Source organism: Lycorma delicatula, chromosome 1 (assembly GCF_047948215.1).
Source record: "Lycorma delicatula isolate Av1 chromosome 1, ASM4794821v1, whole genome shotgun sequence".
NCBI lineage: Eukaryota > Metazoa > Arthropoda > Insecta > Hemiptera > Fulgoridae > Lycorma > Lycorma delicatula.
The window spans coordinates 323,923,441-323,936,274 of record NC_134455.1 but is presented as its reverse complement, the minus strand read 5'-3'; positions in this window follow the sequence as shown (position 1 = coordinate 323,936,274).

The following is a 12,834-nucleotide window of genomic DNA, read 5'->3' as shown; positions in this document are numbered from 1 at the left end:
GTCTGAGCGTTATCATCGCCCGGAATTTTTATTAATAAAAGGGTAAAATAACTCCAAAATAATAAAACTTATAAGGTGTAAAATTAATATAAATGATATAATAAAAGTTTATTAAAACAAAAGTCAAAAATTGAAATAAAATTCAAAACTAATATCTCAGACGGAGTCTTTAAAATATAAAAGTTAAAATAATAAAATAGAGAAACTATATAAAACTTACCTAATTCCGATAGGTTGTGCAAAAGGCTCCCTTCTCGGATAATAAAATTAAAAACATAGAACCAAAAAATCAAAATTGAAAGTAAAGGTTAAAAACTATCAAAAACTCTTCTAGCATAAAAATATATATGATAATATTACATTTTTTGCAGTAATCTGGTACTATGCGAAAACAGAAACATCCGGTTCAAAATTTCGTTATTATTGTACAAAATATCACGGATGTTTCTAGGTAGATTAAATTTACGACGCAACGCCGCATAACATATGCAGTCTACGAGAATGTGGTGCACAGTCATGCGGCAGTTCCAACGTGTGCATAGGGGTGCGATTCCTCCCGACATTAGGTACTCGTGAGTGATCCTCGTATATCCTATCCGTATACGGCAGAGGACCACTTCCTCACGACAAGTTTTTCTGCAAGAGGAGCCTCATGGCAACACTGAGTCTTTAATCCGTCGGAGTTTATTATCGACGGTAGTTGCCCAGTCACTTTGCCACTTTGCTCTGTGATTGTTTTACACGATTAATAAAATCAAAGGTAGTATCTCGGGTGGTGAAAGGAGGTTGAATACACGCTTCCTTGGCAGCATAATCTGCTTGTTCATTACCTGGAATCCCTACGTGGCTAGGGACCCAGCAAAAACTTACTTCTGTGTTGCGATTACCTAACTCAGTGTTTGCATCGTAAATTTCAATGACGACAGGATGTTTGGAACAAAAGTTTTCTAACGCCTGGAGAGCACTACACGAGTCACTGCAAATAAGAATGATTCTATATTTAGGGTTAATGATATTTAGAGCCTTATTTATAGCGAGTAGTTTAGCGGTGAACACACTCATAATACCAGGTAGGCCAAACATATATAAGTTCTTTCATTGACAACAAAAGCACAACCAACGGTATCGTCTTGTTTCGATCCATCAGTGTATATCACCACGTCTGGGTTTGTCTTGGTGAGAATATACTGAAACATTTGCCGGAAAACAGTAGGTGTTGTTGATTGTTTATCGTATGTTGTAAGGTCAAATGTAAAATTTACAAGGTTTATTCTCCACGGAGGATATGAGCACGGACATGATGGAAAGAACGATGGAGTGTCAATATTTATATGCTGCAGCAGACGTCGGGTACGGACACCCATAGGTGCAGTACAGCGTGGACGGTCCTCATACTTCCTTAAATTAGGATCTCTAAGAACTGGGTCGAAAGCCGGGTGATTCGGCTGTCCGCTGAGACGGGCAAAATAAGACAACAAAAGCTGGTCTCGTCTATCCCAAAGTGATGGCTCGCTACAGTCTACAAGTAAGCTTGCGATAGGGCTTGATCTAAACGCACCTGTGGCAAGCCGAAGAAAAGCATGATGTACGCCGTCCAGCATTTTAAGCACGGTTTGACGAGCTGAAGAGTAGGCGACACAACCATAATCTAAACGGGAACGAGTATGGGCATAGTAAAAACGTAACATACATGACCGATCGGTTCCCCAATTGGTGTTACTAAGGACCCGCATCATATCTAAAAGTTTCAAACATTTTGTCCTTAATTCCTTTATATGTTTGACTTAAGTAAGACGGCTATCAAAAAGCAAACCTAGAAACTTGACTAAGGAGGTATAGCAATAAGCTCTCTGTTCAGAAAAGCTTGCGGAATAGAAGGGTTTCGTAGCCGAGAGAAGACTACACATTTCGTTTTGTCGGAAACGACAAAAGTACAACAGTAGTTGTACAGTAGTACAATAGTACTACTCATCAGTAGAACAGGTGTTAAAAAACAGAAAAAAGTGGACGGTATAGAAAGAATGGGATCTACCAGGATCTCAAAAATTTAGCTAAGGATATAAGTAATTGGAGACCGGCATGGTGGAAAGGACCTGCTTCATTGAACATAATCGTATGATGATGACATTTAACAATTATAAGGACGCTAGTCGATCAAAAGCGGGTCATAGAAACAAACGTCTGAAAACCTGAGATACCGCCTAAAACAAACATTTAATAGCGTCATTCCTTCGTCTTCCACTGCACACCTGACTTCAAATCACAATACCTACCTCAAATACACAACATAAAATTAATCTGACTTTAGCACATATCACACTGCTCGACTCTTCTTATGACGAAAAAACTTAGTTCCGAAAACCCAAACTCGGTTTACTTTACGTTATTAACACACTATTACCTCCGAAAAAAATAAACTTATCGGTAACAAAATAACAATAGTTAAAACGGGTAGGAAAAAGATAAAAAACAAAACCTTAACCATCACAATAACAACGGTCCAACAATTGCTGACGGGGCCGATTTTATGATATAAATGAAATGAATAAATTTAAGAGGCTATCGATTCTAAAGTAAAATACATTATTTTGTTGAATAATTCAAGAAATGAAAAGAATAAATGACTAATCTATAAAAATGAAAGGAAGACAAGATTATTAACAGAGGAACAAATAACCGTACGGTATGTGAAACATGAATTACGAGTTGAGAGCATTTATAGTAGTAATGTAACTAGTGAATCAAGTTTCGTGATTTAAGACTTTAGACTCTAAAGATCGATTATTGTAAAAGATTACTTTAAATCCTGTTTAAAGTTTCCTTCACTTATAAATTTTGTAATACCCTTTTTTCACGTTAGCAATCGAATCGTGAAGGAAATTACTATTTTTTGTAACGTATAGAAATGATATTTCATCTGTTTCGAAAGTCGTTCAAAGATTTGTACAAGATTTAGTTTTCAAGGGTCGTTTATTTTACGAGAAGTAAGGTTTTTATTAATGAAACTACCTCGTCATAGGTAAAAATAAATTTAGTTAATGCGTGATAAAATTATAATTATTATTAAAATTTTTGATTTGTAGTTGTATTTAGGGAGGATGAAATAGATCGGTCGATCTTTGATATCAAAAGTGAACTATGTTCGCATTTGTTGTACATTTCGACAATCCTTAAATTCACGGAATATGATTTTAGATATCCTTAACGTGAGCAGTCAGCGTATAGTAATCGACCAGTCCATTTTTTTTTTTTTTTTTTTTTTTATTTAGATGTTACGATTTGATCAAATCGGTAGCTTTTATTTTCACTGTCCACTTTCATCGTAATATTTTTTTTTTTAATTTTTTATTCAGATATACTGTTATTTTTTTTAAATTGTTTATAAATATGTAAAAGTAATAAATACCTCAGAAAAGGATTATTTTTTGAACAGGTTTTGAAAAGTAAGGGAAGTAAGAAAACACGCAACTCTCAGACGCTTCACCGCAGCCTAGTACTCGATCAGCTTTCGACACCGGCCACCTACCTCCAACAAAAACAGTTTTTTTAAAACCGCTTAAGACTGAAGCCCGCCTCCCCGATCATCCTTCAGCCAGTTGATGGCAAGTCAAAAATGCTTATTTTAAACGGTTGGGAGTCCCAACGGTTGGGGTTAGTTAAACGGCACTTTTCAGAGCCGACCTGTTAAGGTGAATGTCGGTGCTATTGGGCTACCGCTGCTGATTTTTAACGGTCGTTTCCATAGTCAATAATATTGCAGATAACTTTAAGACACAAGGTACATGTTTTTTAGGATAGCAATACAGTCCAGAAGCTCCTTTTCTGAAAGTAAACGCTCTCAAAAAATGTTCATTACAAATTTGAATTTAAAAGAAAATAGTTTCACTTTTCCCTTGTAGATTTTTAGTATCAACAGATTAAGAAAACTTAAACCGTTTAATTCTATTCATATATTTCCCTGAATCCTTAGAAACCGCTATACTGAATTTCATGACACAAAGATAAATTAATAAGGTATTTGATCAACTAATACCTTCCCCTTACACTTAAGATTATTTTACAACTAAACCTTCGACTAGTCTTTAACTACTGTTTATGCGGTTTAATTGTTTATGTGTTTCACTATTAATTAAAACTAAACGGCTACTTTATAAAAGCTATTTCATTTTTTCTCACTTAAATGTTTTAATGATTGTATCTAATAAAATATCAAACCGGTGTTCTTGAAATGACAATTATATCAATGGCATGACATAAGTTTTATAATCAAAAGGAGATAAATTTGTATATGTTTGACCAGTTTGAGTAGTGGTTGCTGATTTACAGAATTCTGATATTTAATTTTATGTAATTTTAGCAATCGTATGCATCCTCACAAAGCGAGTCAAAAAGAAATAAATATAAATTGATAAATTACACATCCTATTGAAACTCAGTGTGAGTGAAAAAAGTCAGCATCCTGCTGCTTATTTTTATATTCAAATGATACTTCTACAAATTGGCAGTTGTGTTCTGAGCTATTTTCTAAAAAAAAGAGAAAAATATTTTTTGATAAATTTGTAAAAAGTATTGTCTTAAGTGCACCAGGTGTGTAACCTTAACTAGCTGGGAGATAAAAATATTTAGTTCCATTAAATTAAACTGGGGAAAATGTTCATTTATTACAATGATGATGATGGTGTGTAAGTATATATATAAATCTCAATATCATTTGAATTTATTAATGACGCTACTTACATTTTTGTTTTAAAGTAAAGGTGTTTAATGTTTTGTGTTTATTGTTAAATGTTTATTGTTTATTTTAATTTTTCAATAACTGCAAATATTGCATCAAACAAGGTTGTAAATGGAGGAGACTGAGAAGAAATGACAAAATAACTGTTGAGAATGAGAATTAAAGAAAATTTTATAAAAGAGATATGCAAATATGCAACAGTCGAAGAAATTAGTCAGTCACCAAAAGGACTATTTGTTGAGTATTAGAGACAACTGTAATAGGTATATTAGTCATGAAAAAGAGTATTTATTATATATAAATATGAGTACACATATTAGTGAAAGCTAATTTCATATACCCTGAAAAGAAAAAAGGCAACGTTTGATGTCAGTAAGATGTCTTCTACACCTCTATGTAACTATAATAAGATGTCATTTTCAGAGGTTTTTCAAATGAACATATTACCACCAAATTTCAGAACATTGTTTAAGGTGTTGAATAAAGAAAGTCAGAGATATCTATAATCAGTTCGGGAGGTAAGAAAGAAAAAAATGTTTAGATGTGTATTTTACAGTATAAAAGGAAAAACCATCATAAGTACTCAGTAAGTTCCTGTGGAAGCCTAAGCTCATGTTTTAAGGCTCCTACTACACACAGTTCTTCTTTTGAATTTGTTTACATGGACAATTAGAATAACTTTGTAGAAAATGCCAAACTCACATTTTTAAAAAAAACTGATGTGTATATCACATGACTTCCTTCTACGCCTATTAAATTACATATACACATTTTTTTTTAAAAATGAGAAGTACATAAAATTTTATTTCATTAATAACTTCTTTTATTTCTTCGTATGTTTATTTTTTATTGTTATTACTGAAATATTACTTATTGTAAAAATTTGTTTACAATCAGAGATTAAAAATTATTAATAAATCAATATATTTAAATTAAAAAAAAAAAAGTTAAAAAATAAGAGATGAAGTCGAATTTGAATCGATGTTACTTCCCTTATAAGATTAAAGTATTTCATTAATTAAAATTTTATTTGGCTACAGCTATGGAATCAATGAAAATAAGTACCATTTATGATATATTGCTGAAAAGTTCTCAATGAGGGCTTATACTGCAGTTAAGAAAAAAGCCAAAATCCAAATTTTTTGGATTTTGGACAATTTTGGTCCAGTTGATTACATTCAAAAGAAAAGGTGCACAACTAGATGTTATAACAGTCCTAAATCCAAAATTTTGATATCCTATGACTAATCATTTTTTAATTATGCGAGATAGATACATATGTACAGATTTCACGTTAAAACTAGTCAAAATGGATTCAGGAGTTGTCAAAATAGATATTTCCATTGGAATCTGAAAACTGAAATTTTTCGCGATCACAATACTTCCTTTACTTCATACGCCTTAGTAAAAATGAAACAGATAGGTATAATGAAACTAATTGGGAAAGATTTGAAAGAGTAGTTTGAAGAGCTGCTGCCAGACTACCCAAAAAATTTGCTAATTGTCACTGACAATGAAAAATATTACATTAAGGAATCAACATTATGGACCAGAATCATTGACCAAAACATCACAAAATAAATACAACACACATAAATGGCCTGAAAATAAAGAGATTCTTAATGTTAAAAAAGTAGTTTAGGTAGGAGGAACAAATCTATCTCAATCAAACAAATGCACAAAATAAGAAAAACATAAAATTGATGAAATTGTAAAATAAAGAGTTCAAAATATTAAGGTTACCTTTATCATGGTGAACTTAATCTCACTGAAATGATTTAGTATCAGTCAAATTTACTAAGTAATACAGTGTGACAGTCAAAAGGCCTAACTTTAGATAGTTAACAGATGAAATTTACTGGAAACATAAGTGTAAAAATAATATAAGTACATGGAACATACAAAAATAGTTCAAGTAAGGATGTCAAAAACAGACTGTCTCCAAGACAGTAATGAAAAATAATTAACTGCAGGGTACATCCTCTTCTTCACCACCGTGGAGATAAAACTATCTCCACGATGGTGAAGATTAAATCTCAATAGTCTACTTTTTATTTCTTAATAAAATCAATGTATTTTATTTATTTAATTTTCTTAAGAATATATATATGCGTGTGTGTTTGAGTAAAGTTAAAATAATAATATTCTGCTTTCACCATTACATTTTGCCCATCACCCACTATCTGGCCAGTCTGTCCAAGACTATAAATGTATCATGGTGATTTTATATAATTGTTGATTGGTTTATACACATGAGTGTTGTTTGGACAATCTTTCTTTCTTTTTCTGTTTAGTCTCTGGAACCACCACAATATATTACTTCAAAAGATGAATAAGGATGATATGTATGAATGTTAAACAATAGTCTTGTACAGTCTCAAGTCAATCATTCATAAGATGTATGGTTAATTGAAACCCAACCACCAAAGAACACCAACATCCATCTAGTATGGATTAGATATCCATCTAATATTATTTGGACAATCTCACCTGATGTAACTTGTGCAATTGACCAAATTAAATGCTGCCCTAACATTTTATGAAATATCTTTCATTTTTTACAGTTCATTCGATTATGCTGATCATTTATTTACTCTTGATTTAATAAATAATAACTGCTATCCACCACAGTGGAGTAGCTAGAATTGTCAAAATGCAGTGAGAACGAATTCTTAAGGATTTTCAACCATTGAAATCCGATAGTGAATAGATTCAGTGTCCCTCAAAGAAACGTAGAAACTTTCAGAACATGTTCTACTGGTGAAAATAATGAAAAAAAGTTCATATATATATATATATATATATATATATATATATATATATGTTTAGAAACATTTGTTTTCGATTTACAACTAGCGAAAGATTTCGTCTGGATTTCAGCTATTCTAATAAAATGAAGCCCTAATGTAATTTTTGAGACCCAAATTAAGGATGAAAGTTGATGATTTCTTATGTAATTTGAGTTGGGAAATAGGATAAAACAGGCTCTAGAACTTTTAACTCCAGTAGTTTTTTAGATATTCAACCTAAAACATAAAATTTGGTGTTAAGAAACAAGTTTTTTTTAGGTTTGTAGTATAATAGCTTTGTTAAATGACTAATAACTGTGGGAAACTTACTAAAAAAACTTGTAAATAATTTAATTTTGAGAAAATTAATGTAAATACAGCCAATAAAATGTAAATAAAGATTATGGAAAATCGTGTTTTACTTCCTTTTTTCTTTTTTTTTTTCTCTTCAGTCATTTGACTGGTTTGATGCAGCTCTCCAAGATTCCCTTTCTAGTGCTAGTCGTTTCATTTCAGTATACCCTCTACATCCTACATCCCTAACAATTTGTTTTACATATTCCAAACGTGGCCTGCCTACACAATTTTTTCCTTCTACCTGTCCTTCCAATATTAAAGCGACTATTCCAGGATGCCTTAGTATGTGGCCTATAAGTCTGTCTCTTCTTTTAACTATATTTTTCCAAATGCTTCTTTCTTCATCTATTTGCCGCAATACCTCTTCATTTGTCACTTTATCCACCCATCTGATTTTTAACATTCTCCTATAGCACCACATTTCAAAAGCTTCTAATCTTTTCTTCTCAGATATTCGGATTGTCAAAGTTTCACTTCCATATAAAGCGACACTCCAAACATATACTTTCAAAAATCTTTTCCTGACATTTAAATTAATTTTTGATGTAAACAAATTATATTTCTTACTGAAGGCTCGTTTCGCTTGTGTTATTCGGCATTTTATATCGTTCCTGCTTCGTCCATCTTTAGTAATTCTACTTCCCAAATAACAAAATTCTTCTTCTACCTCCATAATCTTTTCTCCTCCTATTCAGTGGTCTACCACATTCAGTGGTCCATCTTTGTTATTTCTACTACATTTCATTACTTTTGTTTTGTTCTTGTTTATTTTCATGCGATAATTCTTGCGTAGGACTTTATCTATGCCATTCATTGTTTCTTCTAAATCCTTTTTACTCTCGGCTAGAATTACTATATCATCAGCAAATCGTAGCATCTTTATCTTTTCACCTTGTACTGTTACTCCGAATCTAAATTGTTCTTTAACATCATTAACTACTAGTTCCATGTAAAGATTAAAAAGTAACGGAGATAGGGAACATCCTTGTCGGACTCCCTTTCTTATTACAGCTTCTTTCTTATGTTCTTCAATTATTACTGTTGCTGTTTGGTTCCTGTACATGTTAGCAATTGTTCTTCTATTCCTGTATTTGAACCCTAATTTTTTTAAAATGCTGAACATTTTATTCCAGTCTACGTTATCGAATGCCTTTTCTAGGTCTATAAACGCCAAATATGTTGGTTTGTTTTTCTTTAATCTTCCTTCTACTATTAATATGAGGCCTAAAATTGCTTCTCTTGTCCCTATACTTTTCCTGAAACCAAATTGGTCTTCTCCTAACACTTCTTCCACTCTCCTCTCAATTCTTCTGTATAGAATTCTAGTTAAGATTTTTGATGCATGACTAGTTAAACTAATTGTTCTGTATTCTTCACATTTATCTGCCCCTGCTTTCTTTGGTATCATGACTATATCACTTTTTTTGAAGTCTGAAGGAAATTCCCCTTTTTCATAAATATTACACACCAGTTTGTATAATCTATCAATCGCTTCCTCACCTACACTACGCAGTAATTCTACAGGTATTCCGTCTATTTCAGGAGCCTTTCTGCCATTTAAATCTTTTAATGCTCTCTTAAATTCAGATCTCAGTATTGTTTCTCCCATTTCATCCTCCTCAACTTCCTCTTCTTCCTCTATAACACCATTTTCTAATTCATTTCCTCCGTATAACTCTTCAATATATTCCACCCATCTATCGACTTTACCTTTCGTATTATATATTGGTGTACCATCTTTGTTTAACACATTATTAGATTTTTATTTATGTACCACAAAATTTTCCTTAACTTTCCTGTATGCTCCGTCTATTTTACCAATGTTCATTTCTCTTTCCACTTCTGAACACTTTTCTTTAATCCACTCTTCTTTCGCCAGTTTGCACTTCCTGTTTATAGCATTTCTTAATTGCCGATAGTTCCTTTTACTTTCTTCATCACTAGCATTCTTATATTTTCTACGTTCATCCATCAGCTGCAATATATCGTCTGAAACCCAAGGTTTTCTACCAGTTCTCTTTATTCCGCCTAAGTTTGCTTCTGCTGATTTAAGAATTTCCTTTTTAACATTCTCCCATTCTTCTTCTACATTTTCTACCTTATCTTTTTTACTCAGACCTCTTGCGATGTCCTCCTCAAAAATCTTCTTTACCTCCTCTTCCTCAAGCTTCTCTAAATTCCACCGATTCATCTGACACCTTTTCTTCAGGTTTTTAAACCCCAATCTACATTTCATTATCACCAAATTATGGTCGCTATCAATGTCTGCTCCAGGGTAAGTTTTGCAGTCAACGAATTGATTTCTAAATCTTTGCTTAACCATGATATAATCTATCTGATACCTTGCAGTATCGCCTGGCTTTTTCCAAGTGTATATTCTTCTATTATGATTTTTAAATTGGGTGTTGGCAATTACTAAATTATACTTCGTGCAAAACTCTATAAGTCGGTCCCCTCTTTCATTCATATTGCCCAGCCCGTATTCACCCACTATATTTCCTTCCTTGCCTTTTCCAATGCTTGGATTCCAATCTCCAACTATTATTAAATTTTCATCTCCTTTTACGTGTTTAATTGCTTCATCAACCTCTTCGTATACACACTCTACCTCATCATCATCATGGGCGCTTGTAGGCATATAAACGTTAACAATCGTTGTCGGTTTAGGTTTTGATTTTATCCTTATTACAATGATTCTATCGCTATGCGTTTTGAAATACTCTACTCTCTTCCCTATCTTCTTGTTCATTATGAAACCTACTCCTGCCTGCCCATTATTTGAAGCTGAGTTAATTATTCTATAATCATCTGACCAAAAGTCGCCTTCCTCTTCCCACCGAACCTCACTAATTCCTACTACATCCACATTTATCCTATCCATTTCCGTTTTTAAATTTTCTAACCTACCAACCTTTTTTAAACTTCTAACATTCCACGCTCCGACTCGTAGAATATTATTTTTAATTTTCTGGTGACCCCTTTCTTAGTAGTCCCCACCCGGAGATCCGAACGGGGGACTAGTTTACCTCCGGAATATTTTACTAAGGAAGGCACCTCCATCATTGCTATTTGAAAATGCAGAGAGCCACATTTTCTTGGAAAAAAAGCAGCTGTAGTTTTCCATTGCTTTCAGCTGCGCAGTACTCAGAGGACTGAGTGATGTTGATATGGCCATTTAAGTCATTCTGACTCACGCCCCTAACAACTACTGAAAGAGCTGCTGCCCTCTTTCAGGAATCATTCCTTAGTCTGGCTCTCAACAGATACCTCTCCAATATGATTGCACCTTCGGTCCAGCTACTCTGTATCCCTGTGCACTCAAGCCCCCTCACCAACGGCAAGGTCTCATGATTCATAGAGGAGGTTTACTTCCTTATACGAAATAAAGCATGTATTGTAATCACGAAAAATTTCACACGATGACTGTGTGTATCAATGGCAGGTTATCGAATTATATATGTTCTGCTGCAGATGTATCTAGGTATTATCCTTGATGAGAATCTTTGATTCAAGGAGCACTTTCAATATGCTTTAAAGAAGCTTGTTCTGCTTTCTTCAGTGTTCAAAGAGCAGTTCACCTCGATTGGGGGCTAAATTTCAGAATCATATGTGTTCAATATAAATGCATATGCTGCACCTGATCGGGCTGATGGAATGAGATACAAATATTGTAGGAATATTTTGAGGACAACCAAGCATTTCCTGTTGTTATCTGTGATTGGTGCCTACAGGATTGCATCTCTAAAGGGGATCCGTATTATTTCTTGTATTAAGCCCACTGATATTCTTGCAACTAAGCGCCAATTTTGTTATGATGCGAAGAAGGTAAGCTAACTTACTTCTGGGCACATAAAAGAGACAACCAAGGTTTCAATTTATGGCAGGTATGGTGGACTGAGTAGTAAAATGGATGTTATACGATGGATTTTTCCTGATGTAAGAAGTTGCAATTTGTTTAGTGGATTTCCTCCAACTGGCATATTACACAACTTCTTTCTGGGCATGATGCTTTTTGAGATAGGCTGGCCAGATTTGGTTTGATTAATTCAAGCTTGTGTCCAGAGTATAGGCCCATGATGTTTGCGTCATGTCTTATATGTCTGCCCCAGGTATAAAGCAGAATATACCAAAGTAGTTAAAGAGCCTTAGAGCATCAATTTTGGTTTTGGTCTACAAGTTAACTGGAGAACCAAAAGGGAATGGAACATAGTTGCTGGCTTCCTTACATTCTTAGTCTTGTGAAGGATGGCTGAGGAGTTCTGATGCTGTTATAGATATATAGATAGAATAAAGACCTGGGTGACTAGGGGCCCGCCTTGGTGCTTACATTACCAAGGTAGGCATTTTGGCATCGAGCCCTGATTGTCTGAGATATTAGCTGTTAGGATGAGAATGGATGTATGGAGAACTCTGTGATGGAGGTGCGATGTAGAAATTGACCTTTCTCTCAATAGCAGACCAGAGCAGAGAGAGATAGGGTATGTTGTCATTAGAAGCTTATTAGATTTGTGAATCTGTAAATCAAGAGGACTTTGAGTAGATTGACTTTAGGGTAAAGTTGCCATTGTTATGATCAACACTTGTTTTGTTGGTATGAGGATGGTATTTTTGGTTTTTAAGACTCAATCAAATAATAATCTGTGTACTTAGTCTAATTTGAAGTTAGATATGGAAATTGCTTTTGTTGAAACCATCGGTGTTAGAGGAAGATGTGGAGGATCGTGGTTCTGTGAATCTGTTAATTTGATAGTTGAGGGTAAATTATTTGTTAAACATAATTGTAGATACTCATCATTTTACTTCCATGTGCAAACTAAAGGATGTATTGTGATTGCGAAGAATTTCGGTTTCCAGATTTCAATGAAAATATCCATTTTGTCCATCTCTGAATCCATTTTGACTAATTTTGTAATGACGTCTGTACGTACGTATGTATCTTGTATAACTCAAAAA